Raw genomic sequence first — 24,853 nt, forward strand, 5'->3', positions numbered from 1 at the left:
CTAACTTAATGAAATAGTTAATAAGAGAGTTTATAAAGAGTTCTGTTATCATGCAACCATCAGGAACTAATGGTGCAAACCCATCAAAATTAGTTTTCCTAGTTAATGTGTTCTCTTGTGCAGTCTGGATAATAATTCCTGGCTCAAAGTTTGTTGACAACATGGGAGTGTCCTTTTGGATTGATAGTCCTTCATGAGATATCTGTATAACATTCGCTTGGAAAATTTTTCTTGTTGAAATTTCTTGGTCATCAGTCCTGTGGCAGAAATCCTCTTGGGTTTAAGAGTCTAGTGATAATCAAGGTGAACAGCTGCATTTTGTGTTATCTATTGTATAAACCAGAAGACTCAAATCAGAGACAAAAGCATGGAATATTTCTAGAACTAATGTTTAGATTAGGCCACCTAAATCTTAATATATCTTCAGTTTATACGGTCTTGACTTTGAATTATGTATTTTGAAAAAAAATATATTTGTGCCCATTTTTTAAAAAGCGAAATGGAACAAAGAATAAAATATACCAATGGTAAAGCATGGTTGCAAGTCTGACTTCCCCTCTTCATTCAGGAATTGAGAAAGACATGCCCAGACTTTCTGTCTTGGCCATTATACTTTCACTTTTACAGCACAAAGACATAAAGAAAGCAATTACACTGACAGAATATTCCTAAAGTTTGAAATTTGGGGAAGAAAGATGTGAGGGATTCCTGTTAGTAACACACAAGAGGCAGAATTTTTTTCTGATTTTTCTGCTAAAGGGGCCAAAAAATTGTTCAATCCATGCATTTCAGGGAATAGGAAGCTCTTGTGCATGCTTTTTACAGTAGAGAAGAGGGATGCACACATAAACATGCAGCTGACCTCTAGGATCTTCTTCTCTCTTCTGCTCTCACATAAAGACAAAAGGTTTCAGGGATTCTGAAAACTTGTTCCTTTTGAGGGCCTGACCAGTTGCTGTGCCTGATGTACCCAGGACAGGGCTGGCCCTCCTGGCTGCCAGGGCACTGCTGACCCACCTTCAACTTTCCATCAACCTGGACCCCCAGGGCCCTTTCCCCAGCATTGCTTTCCAGTATCTCATTCCCCAGGATGTCTGTACATCCAGGGCTGCCCCATCTCAGGTGCAGAATCTGGTGCTTTCCCTTGTTCAACTTCCTATGGCTGGTGATTGCCCAGCCCTCTGATTTGTCAAGGTCTCTCTGCAGGGCCTCCCTGCCTTTGAGGGAGTCAACAGCTCCTCCCAGTTTTGTATCTGCAGACTTGTTCAATGTCCCTTCCAGTCCTGCATCCCAATGGTTTATGAAGCTGTTAAAGATCACAGGGCCTAAGATGGATCACTGTGGAACCCCACTGGTGACAGGTCCCCAGTCTGATGTCACCCCATTCCCTGTCAGCCTTTGTGCCTGACCCATGAGCCAGCTGTTCATCCATCACATGATGTGTTTATCCAGCTGTGAGCTGGACATTTTTTATCCAGAAGGATTCTATGAGACAGCACTGAAAGCTTAACTGAAATTCAAAAAGATCAACTGGCTTCCCTTGATCAACCAGGTGGGTTACCTTGTCATAAAAGGAAATAAAGCTTGACAAGCACTTTCCTTACATGAAGCTGTGCTGGTTGTGGTCAGTGACTGCATTCTCTTTCAAGAGTATTTCAATACCTCCCAGAATAATCTTCTCCATAACTTTACCAGTCACTGGAGGCAGACTGACAGGCCTGGAGTGTCCAGGGTCCTCCTTTCTCTACTTTAAAACTTGGGCAAGATTCCAGTCAGCTGGGACCTCTCTGGATTCCCAAAACCACTCAAAAATCATCAAGAGAGGTTTTGTAATGACATCAGCCAGCTTTTTGAGGATTCTCAGATGAATGCCATCAGGCCACATGCATTTGTAGGTGTCGAGTTCTGCAAGAGCAGGATCATGTCCAGAGAAGCTACAGTTACTGGGAACCAGCATGGGACAGGAAGAAGATGGGATTCTGTTCATGAAACCATTTATTCAGCATGGGAACAAACTCAGATCCAGAGACTCAGAGAGCCAAAGGCAGGGTGAGGGGTTTTGAGGGACAGAACTAAGGTGGGGTTCAGGGTCAGGGACCACTGGAAACACAACAAGGGAGAAACCCCAGGGGCTCAAACCCAATCAGAACTCCTGGGTCACCCCCCACGAGATCTGGGGTGGGACAACTTCATCCAGGCCTCACATGGCCTATCCCCAAAGCAGGAGGTCAAAATTCACACTAGCCGGGCTTACAGCCATGGGTCTCACTTTAACAATGCTTATCTGAAACTAAATCTTTGCCTCCCTGAGGCACCTCACAACATGTAGGGATCTAGCTGGATCAGCAGCAGCTGTAGGGAGCAGCAGCCTCAGGGTCAACAGGGAGTTGATCACTCTTGCAGTCATGGTCCTCCAGGTCAGGGCACTGAGACCCCCTTGTTTTGTCATCTGTGTTAAAGACAGAGATAAAGAATGAGTTAAATACCTCTGCTTTGTCTATGTTCCTGTTTTTGAAGTGACCATTCTCACCCTGTAATGGGCTGGGGTTGTTTTCATACTGCCTTTCATCATTAATATATTTGAAAAAATTACTTTTATTGTCCCCGACATTTCTAACCAGTTTTATCTCCAGCTGAGCTCTGGCCACATGAATTTTCTCCCTGCAGTGGCAAGCAACATCTCTGTATTCTTCCCATCTCCACTGGGCATACACCTTTCTTCTTTTGCCTTATTCCTGTTCTGCCTCTCCTGCTTGATTTCTGACATTTGTGAATTTCCTGTTCCCATGCCCTTAGGAGGTGGTTTAAAAAGTCAGCAGTAATGATGAAAAAAACCTCAAGCTCCTGCTTACAGAAAGTCATGGGGCTTTCAGAAACAGCAACAATGCCTCTTCTCAAGCACAGCCATCCACCTTACCCACACAGATTTCATGGAATAATCTGAGTTGGAAGGGTTACTCAAGTATCACTGAATCCAACCATTAAGTGAAGGGCCCATATGGGGGTCAGACCCACAACTCTGGTGTTATTACTCTGCTCTAATCAGCTGAGCAACACCCAGACCATTTCTTAGAATCCCCCATGAAATAGGGAAAGGGAAGATTGTAGGCTGGTTTTCCACAGGAGAACAGAATATCATATGACTTAGTGAGCCCTAAGAACATGTGAGGACATTTCAGACAATAATTGCATATTTGAATATTTCCATGAGAACATCTCGTCCCAGCTGATCCAGAATCCTTCCTGTGGGGAATGAAATGTCTGAGCTCTCTACAGAATGAAAGAAAAGGAGCACTAAGGCAAAGTAGTAAGTAAGCACATTTTTGCAAAACTACAAGAAACTGAAAAATGGCTTTATTTTCTGCAGTGAATTTAATTTGGATAAGAAATTAAAGAAAACCAGAAGCCTCTCCAAAAAAAAAAATTGAAAAATGTAAAACCTTTGCATTTTAAGTGCTTCAGTTTATTATTTAAAAAAGTTTAATAAATTGAGAGATTTTACATAGCTGTTAATTCCCTGCATCCTGCTGCTCTTTACTTCCTGAGCTAGTTCTATTGCTGGGTGAAACAGAAAGATATCTTAGAAGCAGCACTGCTTTGCACAGTGAGTCACAAGATGGAATAGCTAAAAAGAGCTCCACAATTTATTCCTGATCTTAAATGGGATCTGACTTGGATCCTTTTGATCAAACTGCTGCTGGAAACCTCCGCTTGTGAGCCATCATTAACACTTTTTGTCTTCTTGTGTACTTCCCTTGATGTTATTACAAGCAATAATCACTGAACTAGGGAATCAAATGTACTTTTAAGGGAATCAAGGACATTCAGAGCATTTCAAGGTGACTTTGCTTAGTGAATGAACTGATTCCACATAACAGCAAAAATATCGTGATTTTAGACAGAGTTGGCAGCTCAAAGTGCAGCGTCTTCAATTATAAGTGGTATAGAAAGCAACATGTCAAGAAAAGAACAGAGTGATTCAGTAAAACACCCTTGTAAGCAACAGAATTAATACAATTCCATCTCTAGATCAGAGAATCATAGAATCATAGAATAGTTTGGGTTGGAAGAGACCTTAAAATCATCCAGTTCCAGCTCTTCTGTCATGGGCACAGACACCCTCCTCTGGACCAGGTTACTCAGGACCCCATCCAACATGGTGTTGAACACTTCCAGGGAGGGGGATCCCACGGCTTCTCTGAGCACACTGTTCCAGTGCCTCACCACTCCACAGTAAGGAATTTCTTCCTAATATCTAATCTAAACCTACCCTCTTTCAGTTTGAAATCATCCCCCTCTTTCCTATCACTACATACCCTTTAGGTACAGGAAGGCCAATAATCTCAGATAGTCACAGAAGAGTGATTAGAGATGGGCTTACATTGATTATCCATTTCGTTAGGACTGTTAAAGGGAAAAAGCCCCTCAAAATTACCTGCCTAACAGCACAATTAAAATAATTCTGGGTCATAGGATTGATGAAGCAGGGTTTTTTTGTTATAAATCTTGCAAAAACACCCAATACACTTACTAGAGTAGCTCTGAATACACAGCAAAGTGTCAAGATGCATTAAAAACATCATCCTTTCAGGCTATGTGTTTCCTTATGTCACTAATTTCTTAATCTATTTTAAATCTACCCACTCACTGTCAGACTGCAATAATTCTTCAGTCAGATTCCCATTTATAAGAAGATGTCCTGAGAGCTGACATCAATGGAAAATGCAAGCATTCACTTCTTTGCCAGATTTATTCACACATTGCTCCACAGCCTCTTATAAAACATATCTTCCACTACAGTTACCTCACTCAGTAGCTGGCGTATTTTATACTATAAAACTCCTAGAATGTAATCTTCTAGTCCTAGGATAAATTCTATATTCTTTAGAAAGATGCAATGGAAAGTTAGTGACCCTGCAAACAACTGAATAATAAAAAATGAAGTGTGGATAAACTTTCTTGTTTGACATACATGAGAAATGAGTAAACTACCCAAGTTAGAAGTGAGGAATAAACACTGCTAGAGTGGGTTCAACTTTAATATAACCTTTGACTCCAAATATATAAACCCTTTTGTGTTTCCTGCAGAGTCCAATAAGTCTCCAAATAAACTCCTCTGTTGACCACACTTTTACCTCTTTACCAGACTTCAGAAAGTTTTAAAGATTTTTCAGATGTCCCCATTCCCCAAACATCCTGCCTTCCACCTCACCCAGATTATTTTATGTCCAGCTACACGTATTTTGTCAGGAAGCAGCATAAATGCACATTGCAGATGTGGTGTTCCTTATTTTAGCTAGGGCCTCCAGTGGGGATAAATGTGCGAACTGGAGCAGAGTCCCAGGAGATGGCTGCTTGCAGTTTGCCAAGCAGGGCTGTGTGCAGCACGGATGATTCACCCTGCTGATGCCGGCTGTTTCTCAGACTCGGGAAAGGAGTCAGAAATGGCATGGTGGAGGAGAAGTTAAAGATAATATTCTTCTCTTTGATACAATATCTTCATGTGGAACTGAATCACTCGGGTGTGAAGAGACAAAATGTTTTGTTCAAGCTCATTTTCTAAATGCCTTAAAAAATAAATTATTTTCTTTCAATTTCTTTTCCCTCAGTTTTTACAAGGACCTGTTTCTCTCTTCTCCTGACAAGCTGAACAAACCATGGAATAGTCTAGCTAGCTATTTGTCTAAATACTCAAAGACTCACAGTGAAGAAAGAGCTCATTTCATGTACATGATTGCAGACGCTCACCTCCAGTGTGGACTTGTGGTCCATTTGTGGCCACACCATTTTGCAACTGTTGAGAAAATTCTTCTATATATAACCCTGAAGTCACCACCTTGAATGGTTAACCATTCAATTGCATGTAACATCCACTGAGAGGGCTCACCTGGAACTTCACTGGTGCCTAACTCTTATTTTACTGGATTTTAAACACCAGCTCCCACTGAAGATTGCAGGCCCCCTGGATTCATGTTACCTGAAGGGCAGTGCAAGCCTGGCTGTAATCTCTCGAGACAGCTACATCCATTGAAACAGCGACACCCTGAATCACAAGAGTAAAACCTGTATGTGCAAGAAGCAGAGTTTTCTTGGCAACTGGCCCACTGAGCTAACACTCACCTCTGGAAGATGTCCAGAAACCTTGACTTCTTAGCAACAGTATAAAATAACAATGATTATTCTGTCTTTCCTTTCTGAAATACAGTCATTTTCAGTGCAGACTGAAAATGCAAAATCCAGATCTAGATTTACAAGGGAGTTTTCACTCACTATTAAAAGACCCATTTGTCAGGATACCTCAGCCCTAAGTTGCATAGCTAACTCCATGCATTGCTTCACATGCAATACATGGAAAAAATTAGGCTCTAGACATAAGATATCCCTGAATCTAGCAAGCTGGGCAGGTTGCACATGTTAGCAGACAGAAACTGGTGAGATTTAGATCACATCTCTAGCCTGTGTGGAGCTCCCTACTCCGGTATTGGTTTCAAACCACCTGATTTCACCTAGCTGTGAGTCTGATCTGTCAGATCTTCTCAACAAGTATGGCCTCAACAGTGGCTCTGTTCCAATGGTGGGCTTAGCTGGGTATTTATGCAAAAAAGTACAATTAGAATAGATTAATTCCTGTGCTGTAGGAGGTTGAATCTGTTTTACACACCCAAATTACTTTGTCAATGGTACTCAGATGGAAAAGATTCTTTTCAGTCACTGTTGTGGAAATTATATCCATCCTTGCAGATGTATTAAATATTCACCATGCCCTAGAAAAAAAGACATGAATGAACATGTCACTGTAGTTTACTGTTTTCTTATGATTCTCGTCTGGGAAAAGAGAAAAATATCACTTTCTGCACTTTCTTCCAATTCAAAATTTAAATATTTGAAAAGAAGTACTCTCTTCCACAAGAAGCCTATGGCTTAGCCCCTTAGTGTTCTCATATTACTCTTCTTTCCTTCCTCTGACCTAATAAATACTTAACTATTCCCTGGAAAGTGGAAGTTGAGAGAATTCCCCTCCAGCCTACTATCAGGTACTCTCTTAGAAAATGTATTGTGGGCCTCATATTCTGGTCTGTATATGTATTCTGTGAATACTTATTAGGTCATAGGTCTGAGTTACTGCAATTACCAGCAGCCTCTATATTTTGTGCTGTCCCTTTTCTAATAGATGTGGTCTAAACTGCTTCTGAGTTGAGAAAGAGAGATAGAAAGAACCTCACCTGCAAAGCCTGCATGAGCATCATCTGGCTCCTTAGAATGGAATATTGATAAAACTGAGGCATTTCCAACATACTTAAAATTTTAGATAATTTGCTAATGAGAACATAAGTGACTGTGGACTTGGACAACTCTAAAATAAGGCAAAGCGAAGTGTTACATTTTGAATACTTAAGTAGCAAAGACTGCTAAAGCCAAAGTCACAGTTAATTTCTTTGTGCTTTTCAGACTGAGGGTCCGAAGTCCTTAAGCTTTCTTATACTCAGCATTGCTGTGACATGCCAGGGATTGTGTGCAAGGCAGAGCATCCCTGGTGTCACCTCTCCCTGGAACTCCCACAGGTTGCTCTGAGCTGCCAATGCCTGCCCCTCCAGAGTAAGGCACATGTTATGAGATAGGGCAGATGTGTGGGGCTGTCCCTCCCTTGCTGTGTGAGGCAGCGTGGCAGGAGGCCCTGCAGACACCCCTCTGACCTGGCAAACAGTGCCAGGAGGAGCCACTGCAGCCCAGTAACATCTAAAGAAACACTGACTCTTCCAAGAACCTTTCCCCACATGACTTGAGGAGTATAACTAGCAGTTTCATACTCTGTCATGATTATATTCTGAAAATAGCACAGCTTTTTTTGATCCTGCTGCCAAAGGAAGAGATGGGATATCTGGCAGCAGAAAGCTGATGGTTTTGTCAATAGGAGCACAGTCATGACACAGGAAAGAGTCAGAAGTTGCACTGGACATTAGGGCTCTAGGTTGCTGCTTACTTTGGCTTTAACTTTTCAGACTTGTTGCATGCAATTAGAGAGGGACTCTGAAAATTTGTCCCCAGAAATGCAACAGTGAGAAGATTACTCAAATAACAGGAAGTTCACTGAATCCCTATACACTCACAGTGTTACAAACATGAAATTTGTACAGCAAGGAAGAAATTTATGCAATGGGAGGTGCAACAAGAAGAGATCCAGCGGGTGGTAAACTCAGTCAGATTCATAGAAGAGCAGAAATACAGAACCTTGGCAAACCATGTGCTCCAGTCCTTTGGAATGAAGCTGGTCAATGGTCTGTACTAAGAAAATTCTGAGAGCTTTTTGTCTAATCCATCCTAAAAACCTCTGATGAAGGATACTACACAACTTCCATAGGAGCATAATTTCAGTGCTTTAACAGCCAAAAGGAAGTTTTCTTTTGTACCCAGTCAGCTAATTTTGGTATAATTTAAGAAAATTTATGTTTGCTCTCACTCCATTGGGCCAGAAGAATTACTTATCATCATCTTCTTTACAATACCACTTTATAGCAACGGAAGGTAGAAAAATGTTTTTCATCTCACTGGGATCAAGTAGAAGGAATAATTACCTCCCACATCTTTGTCAGCTCCTATGTGAATGCAACCCAGAGTAAAATTTGCCTACTTGGCTACATTGTGAGTGTTTTGTTTTTGGTTTTTTTTTGGTATCCTGTAACTTAAATCTTGCCTTTCTCTGAATAACATCTTGGTACTAGTTGTATCATTTCATTGATTAACCTGTAAATGACAGTGTTAATAATTTAACTTTGTAGTCAAAGGAAAAATAGAAACTACTGTAAATATGCAGGGATGCCCATGTGCTTAATCTTTCTTTCCAGAACAGACCTGCTCTTCTCTCTTAAGAATGTAAGTTCGCACTGTGCTAGAAATTACTCAGCATAAAGTGTTATAAATATTATGGGGTAACTCTTATTGTTGCAAAACTTTTATTTAAGGCTGAATAAATACTCAGATTCTTCCAACTTATTTATTTATAAAGGAAGTTTATTCATTTATTCCAGAGGCATCATCTTCTGTCCTCTTACTTTGAGTAATTTTAAGAAAATTGTTCTAATATATAGTCCCACAGGAGATCATTAGGCATCTTCACAAATGGAAAATTCTTAAAGAAAACAAAAAAATAAATTTAGATCTTCACTAACTCAGAGATTTCAGACTTCAGGAAAAACCCATTTCTGCATCCAGACTCTGCAGTAGTACAGAATTAGTCATCATGAATGTATATCCACTGTGGTTTCAGTTGGAGGGAATCTGTAGCTCCAGTACTTCAGTTTCAATATTTTATAGAACTTGTTGCATCTTCTTTAGCCTCCCATTTTTCTCACTTGCAGGATACAGAAAAGGGAAAATAAATCCAAGAATTAAAATAATAAAATAAAATTCTATTCTTATGCAAAAGTGTTTTGCTTTGGTTTCTTTTGGTTTTTTTAGTTACAAAGTTAGAAAATCTCTGTTAATCTAGAAAAGCTAGATAATCAAGAAGAAGAATGAAAGTGTGTAGTCTGAAAATTGCCTGAATTACCCATATTTTCTGGCAGAAACAAAGAGAAAGAGAGAGAACAAAATAAATAAAATCTTATTAAAGCCCCCCCATGTCAAGTGTGTTTTATGCCTCATAACCATTTACCTTTCAACTCAATAAATAATGACTATCAAGAAATAGGAGGAGCCCATGGCAATTAAAAGTATAGTACACAGAAATCCTATTATATTTTTACTTACTGTTAAGAGCCAGGCTCTAGGGTTCATGAGGCCCCTGACTGCTAACAGATGAATGTGATGTATTTTAAAATCAAGCCCATTCTTCAGTTAAAAGTCAACCATTTAAATTTCTTCCTGAAAGTAGAAAGAATGGTTTTTAATCATCTGTTCTGCAAGATATTTTAACATGGTTTGGTAGATTTTCCCTAGTTCATATGTACAGCAAGTCTAATAATGTACTGTAGGCTTTAGAAATGGGATTTACCTTCTGGCAGAATTTTGTTTTGCGCATAGACATCACTATGATTTAATAAAAATCTCCTTGGTATACCCCTGTGGCATTCCTCACCACAATATAGCCTTGTTGTTAGAGAAATGAAACAACAGAATTGAAAATAAAGCTTAGGAAGGCCCAAAAATACTTTGCTGTTGTGTGAAAAATGGTCTGTCCTCTGTGGCAGCCTGGTGTAACACATGGACCTGAGTGGTATCTCACTCTTTACTTTCACAGATTAAAATTAATTAAAAAAAAAAAAAAAAAAAAGAAAATACTTGTAATAAACATGACCCAGGATGTGAATGAACAGATCATTTAATGAAAAAAGTGAAAGGTTTAAAAGCTGTTCTGTTAATGAGAATTTGGTTCTTTGCATGTTGTTCCCTGACTGGCCTGCACTGCTCTTACCACTCCTGCTCCAAACCAATCTCAGCAGAAGAAGGGAGAAAGAAATATTAAATCTAGTCCACAAACTAGAATTCAGTGTTTGTGCCAGAAAGACATTTGTCTATATCCAGGTGGCCTCCTGTGTCTGTGTGTGGATGACAGCACTCATCATACACGGGCAAACAGGGAGGTAGAAATGCAAGCATGGATTGCAGACTGAAACCCAAAATATGAAATGGATCATGTTTTGATCTCAGGCTCAAATCAGGAAGAGTTGAGTGTTCTGGAATGAGGAACAAACCCATTGAAAAGATACTGAGTTGTGTTGTTAAAGCTTTAGCCTACATGACAGTAGCCACATGCAATATTTGATAGATACAATGATTTATGGAAACCCATTTTATTTTGTGATTTATATTGAAATAGTGTTTTATGCAAAGTCCTGATTCCTCAACTGCTAAAGAAAAGAGAAAAGATGACTCATGTGAATAAAAATGTTATGAATCCTGAGTATATTAAACATGATTTTCCACACACAGAACACTGAGCTTTAAGAAATTCTAGTAAACAACATTATCTTCAGTGAAACTTCTGAGGTCTGTACCTGATGATCTGACCTAGTTCAGCAGCTGATCTGCTGCTGATATGCTGAGCAGTTGACTCATGCCTAGCCTCAGACAGATCACTCTGTAGCCCAAAGAGAGAATACAGCTTGTAGAAGTCTCAGGTTGTGCCCATGGGATGTTTTTGATAGGCTGCATTTCTTTCAGTTCTGATCAACTAATGGGGAAACTTTGAAATACAGTAATATTTGCTACATTCATTTCTCAGTAAGAAATCTGCCTTTCACTTGTTTTCAATATATTATCTTAGAATTCCACTGTTGCATTGAAAAACCAAAGGTGGCAAGGAGAAAGGGGGAAGGTTTAAAGATCAAAGCTTAGAATTGCCTATAGCAACCTTATTATTGCTGTTAAAAACATTATTCCCACAGGACATTTTTCATTTTCAGCAGAAACAAATTTTCCAAAATTTTAGTCAAAAACTTTAACCATCCAGGAAATGCACTGCCATGCTGCTGCCTAAACAGCATAAACATACTTAGAAATTAACAGATTTAGTTTATTTTCAAAATGTCATTCTCAGTGACACTGGTATAGTATATGGTTTTAATTTAATACTTGGCCTGAGTATGCTGTATTCCTGTGGCATATTTCATGAGAGAGGCAAACAGTACAGAATACAGGAAAGGTTGTGTAGACCTACTAAGAAAAACATATGGATAGCTCTTATTTGGCTCTGACACTACTGAAACATCAAGCTTTGCCAGCTATTGCTTTATAGAATTCTTGATCTGACACTAGCACGTGGATGGACATGTCTTCAAAATCCAAAATACTGCTTTTACAGAGAAGAAAGTTTTGCAAGATGCATTAAAATAAATTTTTAAAGAGCTGGGAAGAGTCTGAGATAATCTGCTTAATGGGAGGATATACTATTTGTAAGTCTCAAGTGGTTCACATGTTGGAGTCCTATTAAAGATAGATCAGAGGTGAAGTGATAAACAGAGAGTGGAATAGCTTTCTAGATAATTTCTCATGGCTTTTCACAACACTCATTCTGACTTCATATAATTCCATTTTCAAAAAAAAAAAAAATCAGCTTCTTTCTGAAAGTCCTTTCTTTTCCAGTGTGCACAAAAGTAATAAAGTCATCCCTAACTATATATATACAGAGACATCTTTCCATAGTAATTCAGCCCATATCTGTGTATATTTATCAGAACAGCTGCTGACTGGATACATAATTCAGTGATGCACAGAATGCCTTAATGCAGCAATTCCATTACACCCCAATGTAATATGGCTGAGGATACAAACATAAGGAGCTGAAGATACAAATCCTCCTGGAAATGTAAAGAGACATCAGGATAAATAATCAGACAGCACATACTAAGAAACAAATGTATTGCTCTGTCATGGTCCCAGAAGTGTTTCCTCTAGCTGCTCTGGTGCAGGTGAGCAGTTAGCAGATACTATGCACCAGAGGACAGGTTAGATGGAAACTGCCTTGGTTGATAAGCAGAGGATGAGGATTCAGAAGGTCAAAGTTTAATGTCCATATCTGCCACAGATTAGCTGGTATATGGAGGATAATTCAGATAGCTATTTTATGTTCCATTTTCTTCCCATACAAACTTAGGACAGTATTGCTGTGGGTAAAACATGCTCTTGTGTCCCCTAGGCACAATGATTCATGACTCTGTGGATGCTCAGAGCACCAGAGAACAGCCAAGATGCTGGAAGCTCAGTTACACGCATGCTACTTTACCCTGGGAATGCTTTCAGGGACTGTGTTTACACCATACATTTGAGGAAAGCTGTAGAAGCTAAGTAAACTGCATTGCAGTCTTCAAATTAATTTTTTCTGCCCTCCCAGCACAGAACAGATGAAGTAAATTATATTCCCCCTTTCCATTCCCAATGCACAGCAGAAGTTATAATGCCATGTTCATATTTACAGTATGTATATCCTTTAAAGCCTCTAACCACTGCAAAAGGGTCCATCAGCAGTGATGGAAAACAAAAAATATCCTACAGAAGTTTACATTTGTAAATCTGAAAATGTTGCAAATTTCCAAATATTCTAATTCTTTTGTGAGCTGTAAAAAAGAAAACAACTCTCCCACACAGTGATGCTGACTCATGCACTGCAGGATTACTGAGACATGGCATCCCTGGAGGATTATTCAGTTACTCAGGGGAAACTATAGGATAATTGTCCCTCCCTTTTCATGACCATTCATGAAAATACCTACTGAATATTTTTCTGCTGCTGCAGGCAAACTCTCTGAGCTGTGTTCTGGCAGGAAGATACTCCTCCTCTTCTGCATTAACGGTTTGATCTTCAGAAATGTAAATGGTCTGAGAAACCTAGTGAGCTTTCTATCTGTCCAAAATCTAAAGAAAGACCATGTCTGTTGCTTTTGGCTGCTCCAGACAAAAGGATGTAAAATAGTTTCTGCAGATTGCTTTTAATTTACTGTAGACACATGCCGACTGTTGAGTTTCCAACGCACAAGTTTGAGCAAGAGGAAGATAGCAGTGAGAACAGAACCTTGCCTGTTACAGATGCATGTCAGATATTAAACAGATATAATTGGGCTATTAATTACCATGGAATGAGTTTGCAATAAGTGTTTGTTTTTATTAACGGTTTGCTTAGTCAACATGAAGACTTCAGACTTCCATGAATTGGAAAGTGATTTCTGAGGCTAATGATAATTAGAGTGTTGAAAGAGAAGGGTAGCCCATTTAATTTAAGAAAAATATAGAGGAACAAAAGGGTTGACTTCTGGAAATTGCTTCAAAAGTCAGTCTTGGAAACATGCTATGAAATGCTCACCACCCTCACAGAATTAGATCTGAACCTCCCCTCAACCTAGTTTTTCTGTTAGAATATGTTAAGTGCCCAACACCACAAGCCTTCCTACCCATTATTATCTTTAGGTATGCAAATAAATATTTAGCAATTGTGTTGATATGTACATTTTTTTTTTCCTTTTTCTAAATCCTGAAGGATAAGAAACTTTCTCTACAGCATAAAACTAATATTTAACTCCCCAGGTAAAATAGATTTACATTGGTGCTTACTAGTATTTATTAAGTGCTTTAAAACAGTGCTGTCAATTTTACAGAAAATACTAAGAAAATATTATTTCTTATGGCAAACCTCTATTTTCTTAGGGTAACTGTTTCCTTAAGCACACCAAACTCAGGGTGATTTCAAAATCCAGAAACATAAATCCTGAAGGTTAATTCCAGCACTCTGAAGAAATCTCTTTGCAGTTTCTTGCTCCTGCGTCACGTACAAATCCACCTAATTCCCTCTCCCTGCGCCCAGTCCCTTGCTCTCAGGTGAGTGCTGTGGGCACGGTTTTCCTTCTCCCCTTTGTGCTGGAATTGAGCCAGCATCTTCCTTCCTGCTCAAAGACCTTGTCTGACCTTGAGGCTCCTCGGTTGTGAGCCGAGCTGCCGCCTCCTCTGCTCCTCACCGGTGCTGACTCCAGTGGCTCCTCCAAGAACATTTCAAAAACCGTGCTGATGATCCAGTTTGCCTCAGGCTCTTCCACACCAAGCAGCGAGGCACAGCTTTGATTTTAACTGAGATTGCAGTGAAATTTGTTATGTGCTTGCAGTTAATAGGTGTATTATTAAGTCACGAGGATCAGGCCTCATTGAACATGCCCTCACTGGCCTGTGATGTTGCACTTACTGGGAACTGAAAATTGTTTTGAAACCACAGTATTATTTTTATTCTACTCAGTTCCAAATAAATCAACTTTCACTACTTTTTTTCTGATATATCTATGGAAAGCTATCAGCTTCTCTCACAGAATAATTTTTAAATGTTTTATTTTAAGGCTCAGTGTTCTCCTGGAGTAGAAATTGTAAGTAGTAGAAATTGTGCCATGAAATTAAGGGTATAAATGAAAAATACCTTAACCAAAGCCTCATTTCTGCACAAAACTTCTCTCCAGTGAGAAGCCATTTTTAATTTAAGAAAACAATTTTCTACATAATGTTTATTGATATCTAGACAGCTTTCTCCTTTTAATTACCAAAATGCTCAAAAAATTCATTATTGTCCAGAGAAGAAAGTGGGGGGCTGCTATTCCAGATGCCATCAGATCTCCTTCAGAAGAAAATTAAATACTTATTCAAGAGTGCAGACCACTGTACCGAAGTCAACAGACTTTTGTCATTTATATCAGCTGGAACTGTAAAGTATTTGCTGCTCTTAAGGATTTGCATCCTTCTCTATTCCCATATTTTGCCCAGACCACTTTTCATCAAAAGAATTTACTTTCTTTTATAATCTGCTGTTGTAAAAAGCATGTAAAACATCTATTTTTTCTGTTGTTTCTGTCATATTAAAAACTGTAACATTAAGAACTGTAGCATTATGGAAGAAAACACATTAGGATTCTCTAGGACTGTTCAAAATGAACTCTGGTCTTCCTTGCTGCTTTTTGCCTGAACATGCATATTGTTATTGCCCTATTCTGTCACTTTTCTCCCATTCCCATTGTTGCTATCCTTATGGCATGGTAAGTATTTCAGAATATTACAGCTGACCAGACTAGAAGGTCACCCTTAAACTATTATAGCCTGAAAAAATGATAGAGAAGTCTTTTTTGTGCACCAAATTAAAGACTGGCATTTTGATTTAAAAAGAGACTACATTTGACTGTTCTTCACACCACACTTAAAATTCTCTCACATCTATAATTTTCCTCTGAATAAACTATGTGCTGGATGTCAGCTCAGAGTTCAACTGAATCTAAACTTGACTCTATCTTGAATATTGAGTTTTCAATCTTTTGTCCTCCTCTAAAAGCTGTGCAGCATCAGCTGTGTTCATGCTGTGATTGAAAGGTAAAATCTTGTCTCTATGAAGTCAATGGGGATTTTGCCACAGCATTCAGTGGGGTTAAAGTTTCAGCCAATCTATTTCATGCAAATCCTTTATATTTTGTTCTGTCTTAAATACATTCACTGCAGCTTTTAGATTTAGCTCTCAGATGAAATGCTCAGATGAAATGATAAAAAGAAATAGGTGCATTTTAAGCTATACAGTGTGATGCCTTTTAATTACTTGGAGAACAGCAAAGGCCAAAGCAGGGGAAAAATCTGGGTTGGCTTTTCTATTAAACTTTAATGCTTGGTATCAGGTTTATTTTCCAGACAAAATTATGTTATCACTGTAAAAGTAAACAGGATACTTTTAGAACTGTATAAAATATAGGTATTGATTTTTTGAAGCATTGCATTATGCAGCTCTTGCCTGAAAAACATTCTGCAAAGGTCTAGCTTTTGTTCAATGCCTTATTTGTTAATTTTTCGGATGAAAGCACCAAATTTAATACAAAACCAGCTCAGTTTCTGTATAAGTTACTTTGCTCTGCCCTGTGTTTAGAAATGAAATTAAATTGTCTTGATTTGAGGGTTAAAGCAAAGCTGCTGTCTCCTTCTCAGACAGAAGAAGGAAAGAAATAAATCAGCCTATTCTACCTGAAGCAGAAGGCCTAGCATGCCTTGTAACAAGGAAAGCAAGAGCTCAGAAATGTGGTTTTCAGAAAGGCTGCTCAAAAATGTACAAAAATTGATGGAAATACAAAGAAGAGAATAGTCAGTCCACACTCAGATTTTTCTTGGGGAGTAGGTGTGGAAAGACACATTCCAATTAGCTGGAGAGCTGGATATTAGTTCAATATCTCTTGGAAACTTTGTTAGAAAAGAAAGAACACATCACCTGCAGGACCCATGCTATGGCTGGGGAGCAATGTGAACCTTTCCTGGTCCAGTGGGCTTTGCTGATACCCCCTGTGGGAAGAGGTCCTTACTGCGGCCTCTGCTTCTGTAACTCATCCAGATGAGGCTGGATGGTACCTGAACTGGCTTGATTCCCTTGGGAAAAGGAGACTTACTCACCTGCTGTACTTCAAAGCAGAACCTCTAGAGCACAGAAATAGCTGGTGACAGGGGAGTAAGGATGTCATTCAAGAAGCAAAAAGAAGCAGGTGAGTGTGCCTTGGACATCACAGAATCACTACATTGGAAGAGACCTTTAAGATCATCAAGTCCAACCCATGCCTAATACCTCAACTAAACCATGGCACCAAGTGCCACATCCAGTCTTTTTTTAAGCACATCCAGGGATGGTGACTCCACCACCCCCCTGGGCAGAGAATTCCAGTACTTTATCCCCCCTTCCATAAAAAAATTCCCTAATATCCAACCTGTATTTCCCTTGGCACAGCTTGAGACTGTGTCCTCTTGCTCTGTCAGCTGCAGCCTGGAGAAAGAGACCAACCCCCACCTGACCACAATAACCTTTCAGGAAGTTGTAGAGGGTGATAAGGTCACTCCTTTTCTCCAGGCTGAACAACCCCAGCTCCCTCAGCCATTTCTCATAGGGTTTGTGTTCCAAACCCCTCATCAGCCTCCCTGTGTCCTCTGGATGCACTCCAGCATCTCAACATCCTTCCCAAACTGAGGGCCCAGAACTGGACACAGCGCTCCAGGTGTGGCCTCACCAGTGTTCAGTGCAGGGGGAGAATGACCTCCCTGCTCCTGCTGGCCACACCAGTCCTGATACAGGCCAGGATGCTACTCAGCATTGTCATGAGATACATGCAGCACTGTGGGAAGGGAACGAGTCTTTGGCTATTGTAAACTAACCTATTTGTGTGACTTTGCTGTTTTTTCTTACCATTCAGCCTTATTTTAGCTAGCAAGCTTTTAGTGTATTTGTTCCCCTGTAAGTAGGATCTTTTTCACCAGTTTTCCCTTGGTTTCACATTTCAAATGGATAATACAGTGGCATTAGCATGTTATCCGATGACAGAAGAGATTACTAACACACTTACCAGACAAAAGTGATGGTTGTACAGGCAGACACAAGTCAAAAATACTAAATTTGTAAGAAGACAGAAGGAAAAGAAAATAAAATAATTTACAGCATCATCCATACTACCATGCCTCTAGAAAAGCTGTAGAAAACTTACATTATACAAGTTATATGGGTTTATTTTATTAGCTGTGCATATAGTACTCTTAAGGCAGAGATGTTGTGATACCAACTCATGCATAATTCAAATGAAGTGTAGGTGTCCAGTATATCTCATTGCATTCTTTTGCTCAGTGATTTTTAAACATTAACTTTGAGTTTCATTTAATTTCATTAAATTTTCAACAAATGAAAGAATCTTGCATTTTACAGTATTTGTAAACACAGGGTGAGGAGAGACATATAAATATTTATAACATCAAAACTCCACATGCAAGTACTTTCCTGGTTTCTCAGTTTGTGCAGTGTCTGAATTTGACACCTATAGGTATCAACTTTGGGTTATTTGGCTCTATTTTTAGCTATTTAAAATGGTAGAAAGAGCTTGGAGGCAGAAGAAATAACCATTCAACTCCCATCAGAAAAATAAATGTACTGTGAAACAGCCATTTTTCATGCAACCTCAAAAAAAGCTGTCATTTTGTTCTTCTTATATTACAGTTTTCATTCTCTCTGCCAGCTCTTTGAATAAATCTCACAGCTGCAAGAAGCTGTGGGGTCAGGTTCATTGCTCATGCTGGGTTTTCATATTGGCCAAGGGAGTACTCAGAAGCACATGTGGGACTAATGCTCACCTTTTGTAGCAGCTGTGTCCCTTTTCCTCCAGTCCTCTCTTTCTGTCAACACTGTCTATTATTCCCTACCTCCCCTCAAACATTTCCTGTATGTATTTACCCCTCTTTTTCTCTTGTGGCTACATACACAAATAACTGCAAAAATGTAGTTGATATTTTAGTCTCAGAGTGGACAGGTTTGTGGGCATTTCCATTGTCCTCTGCTGAAGAGATGTGAGGAGGTAGCTGAGAAAATTTTGTTTTCTAGTTTCACATGTTATATGCTTAAAGTCAGTAGGTTTGGCATTTTATAGAATAGAACTGTTACAAATAAACCTCACAGAGACAGGAGAGAGGTGTTCTTTAGGCAGTGGAGATTGAATTAATGAAGGCCTTTGAAGACTGAGATGAAGGCATTGAGTACAAAGAACTAGCAACAAAAAAAGCTTCATTTCCTCCGGCTGTGTTGGAAGGCTCGTCCAAGTCATTGGGAGGTGCCTCAAAGTTCTGTAGAGATAACAATCCTGTTTCATGAACCTGACATGTTTCTAATGCAAAAAGAATTCTAGCCCTGTTCTAATAGTTATAGATGCTTTCTAGGAAACCAGGCTAAAAATACTAGGAGATAATATTACATCTCTGCAAGATAAAATCTCCAATCAAAACAAGTTATCTCAAAGCTAATTTTCTTCAGCCCTGGTGAATATTTGGGGTTAATCCTGTATCACTGAGATGTTCTTGCTGACTTAGTTGTGGAGGGGCAAGAGTCATTGACAACCCAGGAAGAAAAACATACACATACCTGTAGAACAGGTTAGTGGTCTCTACCAGGTTATTAGTACACTATCTACTTACAGCTGTGCAGATGAAGAGTTAACCATGGCATTGCAGTGCTACGTGTGATACGCTCTGTTTGCAAGGAGTCAGGACCTGCTGACTGAATAAATGCAATGCCAGTGTTTTGATGGGTTGGGCTACATTAAAATTAGAGTGCAATTAATGTACCTTGCTCACTGAACCCTTAGAACACTGAGGACTGAAAAGAGACTCAGAAACAACTCAAATTCAGCTGAAACTGATGTCTCAAGTATTTCATCACTGAGTGATTAACAGTTTCATGGCTATAAAAGAATAATTTCATTGGCATCTTCAGCAATCTGACAATAACAGGATTTACTATTGCAGCTTTATGAAAACAACTCTTTGCTTGTCAGTACTATAGCACAACTTTTTTCATGACGGTATGATCACAACAGAGAATATTTCCAAGGAAAGTGGTTTCTTTGATTGTTATTCCAGACAGTATTTGTTCCATCCAATAATCTGACTCTATTCAGTAATAATTTGTTTCATTTTTTGTGGAACCCCTGTGAACAAATTTCATCTTAACTTCATTACTGGAATCTAGTAAGCAACAAAGAAAAGCCTTTTATGTTTCTTTCTTAGTGATACTCAGAACTGTACCACTTGGTGTACTGGTTACAGTAGAAGAACCCAGAAAACAGGATCCAGTCACAATATCACCTTGCCAGCATCTAGATCTGTGTTTTCTGATGAACTCACAGCAAGCTGCTTCACTGAAACTATTCCCTGAGGGCTTCAGCTGATTAGCTTTAGAGAATTCCTAGCTTGAACAAATACTATGTGCCCTTGAACTGGTACTGCTGAAAGCTCATCCAAACACCCAGGTACCTTCTCCATCCCATGCTGGGACAAAGCCTGTAGTTCCTTCTGGCCTCTTCTTGATCTCAAAAGCTGTCTTGGGGAAAAAGGAAACAGCACCTGCTATCTACTCCATGTAATCAGTTTATGCACATACTTTATAACCATCTGGAAATTCACCATCTACTTCATTTTTGCTAATGATAAATCGTGTGTGTTACTCAGCTGAAGATTTTAATTTTCTTCCTGATTCTGCAGTACTCTAGAATTTCAGTAATATACAAGTGTTTACTATCTTCCTTTTCTTCTTATTATTTTTTTCCCCTCAGTGCACAGGCAAGCAATAATCACAGATTCTTGGATCCAGATGAAAGGAAACCCTTCCTTTAATTTCCTCCACTGCAGCTGTTCTGTGCTGAAGTCATCAGCCATACCTAGTGATGAGTTCTTGCAGTGGGAGCACTATCAGCTTTGTGCAAACCTCATTGAAGTTTTTGCTAAGCGCTGCAGAGATCACACCTACTGCTCCTTAAAGTTTGACAGCGTCTCCCTTTCTGCTCCACTTCAGCTTTGCTTAGCCTTTGGCAGAAAACACATGAGGTTTGTGAAAGTAGGGGAGAGTTCACCACGGTTGCTGACAGATGCACTTTGAGATACAGATAGCAGTATATTAAAAGAAAGCATTCCCATCCTGCACAGTGGTATTCCACCAAGCAGGGAAACAGCCCAGTGGCTAAGGATAAATCAAAAGAGAAAGTTGTTTTGCACAGACCACCAAGGATCATCTGTTCTTGGACTGAGCTGAAAGAGAAGGTTTTTTCCCCACTGAATACTGGCTGAGTGTAGTATTAGTTCCTCTGTTCAACTGGAAACAGACTGTGCTGTCTGGCAGGCAAAATGTTGCCAGAAAGCAGGAGAAAGGTTTTCTCAGCAGTGAGTTGCAGGCTGTGCACCTGTACTGGGTGGATGGAGGTGGCTCAGGATCCTGTGTGACACTTCTGTGTGCCTGCAGCTCAGGAGTGAGTTTTGTTTCTTGGCCCTCATGCTATTCCAGCAAAAAACAGCGTTATGATGGCACATTCATATTTCAGAGCATTAGCTTGAAAGTAGCATAATATAAACGTGTACTGGGGACCTGAGTGCTTTATATGATGTGACTGTTACTCTACACTTCATTGCAGGCTGCCACTAGAAAACAATAATCACAATTTAATTTTTTTTAATGTTAACAAGAGGTTTTGAATATGCAGCAAATGTAAGCACATGTCTTTTGCAAACTTAAGACATGCAAGTAAAAATAAAACAATCCAGTGTTTTAAAATGTATGTGCAAGGAAAAATGTGACAAATCAGACATTACTTGGAAAACCTTGGTAGAAATGTTTTTCCTGGAGATCCCATTCTCTATTCCCAGGAAAAGAGCAGGCAAGATACAGAAACCAAGGGATTCCTAAAAATAATTTTAGTTTTTAAGAGTCTTGAATGCTCCACAGACCATGTCAAAAGAAAGGCATCAGGATTCCTTGTGGATCAGACACACTTCTAGCTGTAAAAGCGAGGAGAGTTGCATAGCCTCCTTGAAAACTATCTTTTCACACCCACTCTGGGGTTTTAAATGCATAAAAGCAGCAGGGCTAATAACAAAATTAATGAGGCTTAGGATTCATACTGTTTAGAATGCAAAAAATGCCCAAAGCAGTCAGTGTTGGGAAACAGAAATGAGTTCACCATAGGGCTAAATTGCACTTTTTCATAGGGAGAGTGATGTAATTAAACTCACTCACATGCAGGACATTATTCACAGGCTAGAGGTCTACATGTTCTACCAGCATCAGAAATTCCCACATTTGGCTTGTGTTATGAGTAGACAGTTCCTGCTAAGGTCAATTTTTACTGCCAGAAGACTATGATGTGTATTTATAGACACTGAAATTTCAGAAAAGGTGATTTTCCAGGAATGTGGTAAAAAGGAATTATTTTGGTGTAAAAGAAGGAATTCTGCTTGTCATTTCCAGCTATTCTGTAAAGCTTGACATCACAAGAATCTACTCTTAGACTGTATTTCTTTATGTGTATTTCTACATGGGTACCTCATATATGAACAGATATATGTATGGTGGAAGAGAATTTGCAGCTGTGTAGACATTTTGAATGTTTTTTGAAAGCTTTTGGGCTAGGCTGGAGTAAAGAAGGGCAGTCATCCATACACCGCCCTAATGTCTTATCATTATAAACAAGATTTGAAGGTTACTGAAAGTTTCATGAAGGATTTGCAGGAAGCTGGCAGTGTAAGAAGCAAGTGTTTTCCCCATGTATCTATTAGAATCACAGATCTAAGGCAACCTCCTGCTCAAAGCAGAACTAAATCTGAAGTCAGACTGTGTTGTTCAGGTCCATGACCAGTCATGGCTTGGAAATTTCCAGAGTGGAAGTTCCACAGCCTCTCCACAAGCCTATTCCTATTGTTGCTTCACAACACCCAAAGTTGTTTTTTTTCTCTTTTTTTTAGCCACAATTTCTCTTGCTGCAGCCAGTAATTGCCATGTCTCTTTCTTTCCCTGAGCACCTCTGAGGAGTCTGTTCCTTCTTTTGGGTAACTTCCCCTAGTCTTTAAAGACAATTACATCTCCCCTTAGATTTCTCCATACTGAACAAGTCCAGGTCTCCTAATTTCTTCCTTTATGCATTTTTTGCAGTTACTTAATCTTAGTGGATCTGTGCTGTTTGCAGTTTATCCATTTCTCTTTTGTACTGGCAAGCCCAAGACTTAACACAATTTTCACTAGAGCTGAAACACTGAAATTTCATTAACCACCCAGATGATATAAAGGCAGAATTAATTGCCATGTAAGTCAAATATCAGGTTCAAGGTGTAACAGGTGTTAGCTATTTCCAATAGTGAGTCAGTATAAGTTCCTGGGAATCTAGTTCAGTAAGAAGTCTGAGATCACACAAGAGGTCAACATCCAAATAATACAAAAGAGAAAATTTTATAACAGAAACTCCTCTTTCTCTGTTAGTGGTTTGTGCTAAGCTATTTTTGTTTCTTGCAAGATGACTGTTTCATACCTTGGTGATTTCAAACAAAGTGCTATTTAAAATTGAAATGTCAGCTTGACTGAAAAAAAAAAAGATCCAGAAATCACTAAAAGGAAAAACCTGTGACAGGTTTTTTTCCCAGCCTTGCCTAAAATGTTGATTCTCTTTTTAAATCCTGTGTAGCTTGTTGGTATATGGAAGAGGCACCCAGGGGGCACATAGACAATTTCAAGAGAATAATTCAAACTTTTGCAGCAGCATCTATATTTTAGAGCAACTTCCTACACAATTATTGAGATATACACAATTTCATGTTGCAAACTTCCCTGGTGTTTAGAATGCAGAAAAAACCTTCTCGTCTTTTAGTTGCTGTCATAATATGCACTATTATGATGTGGAAATACAGCAGTGCACTCACCTTTGATAAGCACACTGCCAGTTGACTTAAAATACTTAAGTTTCTAAGTGAAGAAAAGATTTACCTTTTCAAGGAGTAATCCTTGCCTCAAATACAGCCAGAATGTCGATACAATCTTTACAAAAATAGCTGTCCCCCATAACTTCAAAAGGATAAATCAACCATTAAAGAATAAATTCTAAAAAATGTTGTTCTGACATCAGCATTCCACTCTTACCTGATTCTGACAAAGACAAATGCTGATGTTGATTTTGGTTTGACTGTTATATACGGCATTGGTGCCACTAAGATACACATGCACACATACACGTTCTCTAAAGTTGCTTTGGAATATTTCCCACTGCGATATCAACAGAAAACTCATTTCCTCACATCTGAAATTGTATTTGTGAAGTTCTGTGCCTGCAGCCAGACTGTCTGGGTAATAACCAACATAGTTAATGCGGGCAAGGACTTTCCTTCTCCTTTACTCAGGAGCACAGTTGCAATCTCCTTGCTCTTTGGAGAGGATAAGTCAACCAAAGGGAAAAAGATAAGGGATAGGACTGCAACACATCTTTAAGGTTTGTTTTTTCCTGCTTTTTTCCGGGAGATTATTGTTACAAGAAATGGAGCAGTCTCTGCAGTCAGAAAGATATGGACACACCATTAAGGCTGGCTTGCTATGGGGAGAATTCCTGATACACAGAGGCCAGTGGTGGCTGGACCTTTCTAAGCTCCTCATTTTTGTAGTAGTCTAAAATACAAGGGCATGTCAGTCATTGATACTATCCCCTCTGTGTCACAATAAAAAAATGAAGTAAACATGAGAAGGTAATCATTTTTGGTGTGCTTGCAATATATTTTGAAAGGTCCTATAAGGTTATGAGCATTATCTGGAAAGCCAGCTGTGCCCTTCACTCCTCCCTCTTCTTGATAAGTACCTTACTCAAATGGAGGACAGGTTGAACGTCGTTTACTGACGTTTTGAACTTTATCTGCTGGTTCTTATCTCTTCTGCCACGCAAAATATGTACATGAGAACCTTAATTTCTGCACGTTTGCAGCAAAAAGAGTTAAAAGAAGAAATACGTATTTCATTCAGCTGTTTCTCAGACCTGAATGCTAATGAGTGATTACAGTCCAGAATATCAGAGAAGAATAATCAACGTAGAGCACA

At 39.3% G+C, this 24,853-nt stretch overlaps 2 long non-coding RNA genes across 4 annotated transcripts; both read right to left on the reverse strand.

Annotated features, from left to right (window-relative positions):
• Nucleotides 1-1,977: 1,977 nt before the first annotated feature.
• LOC117243965 lies at nt 1,978-24,460 on the reverse strand. 3 transcript variants are annotated; one of them, XR_004496155.1, is made up of 2 exons: nt 23,912-24,460; nt 1,978-2,449 (listed from the first exon to the last, which is right to left on the reverse strand). It is a non-coding gene; the product is annotated as an uncharacterized LOC117243965 (long non-coding RNA). The 3 variants fall into 3 exon arrangements; XR_004496154.1 differs by lacking the exon at nt 23,912-24,460 and adding an exon at nt 17,193-17,235; XR_004496156.1 differs by lacking the exon at nt 23,912-24,460 and adding an exon at nt 6,662-7,411.
• LOC107200180 lies at nt 8,989-14,565 on the reverse strand. Its single transcript, XR_001519539.3, has 3 exons — nt 14,395-14,565; nt 9,748-9,861; nt 8,989-9,349 (listed from the first exon to the last, which is right to left on the reverse strand). It is a non-coding gene; the product is annotated as an uncharacterized LOC107200180 (long non-coding RNA).
• Nucleotides 24,461-24,853: the final 393 nt, after the last annotated feature.

The sequence above is a fragment of the Parus major genome, chromosome 2, assembly GCF_001522545.3.
Source record: "Parus major isolate Abel chromosome 2, Parus_major1.1, whole genome shotgun sequence".
In the NCBI taxonomy this organism is placed as follows: Eukaryota; Metazoa; Chordata; class Aves; order Passeriformes; family Paridae; genus Parus; species Parus major.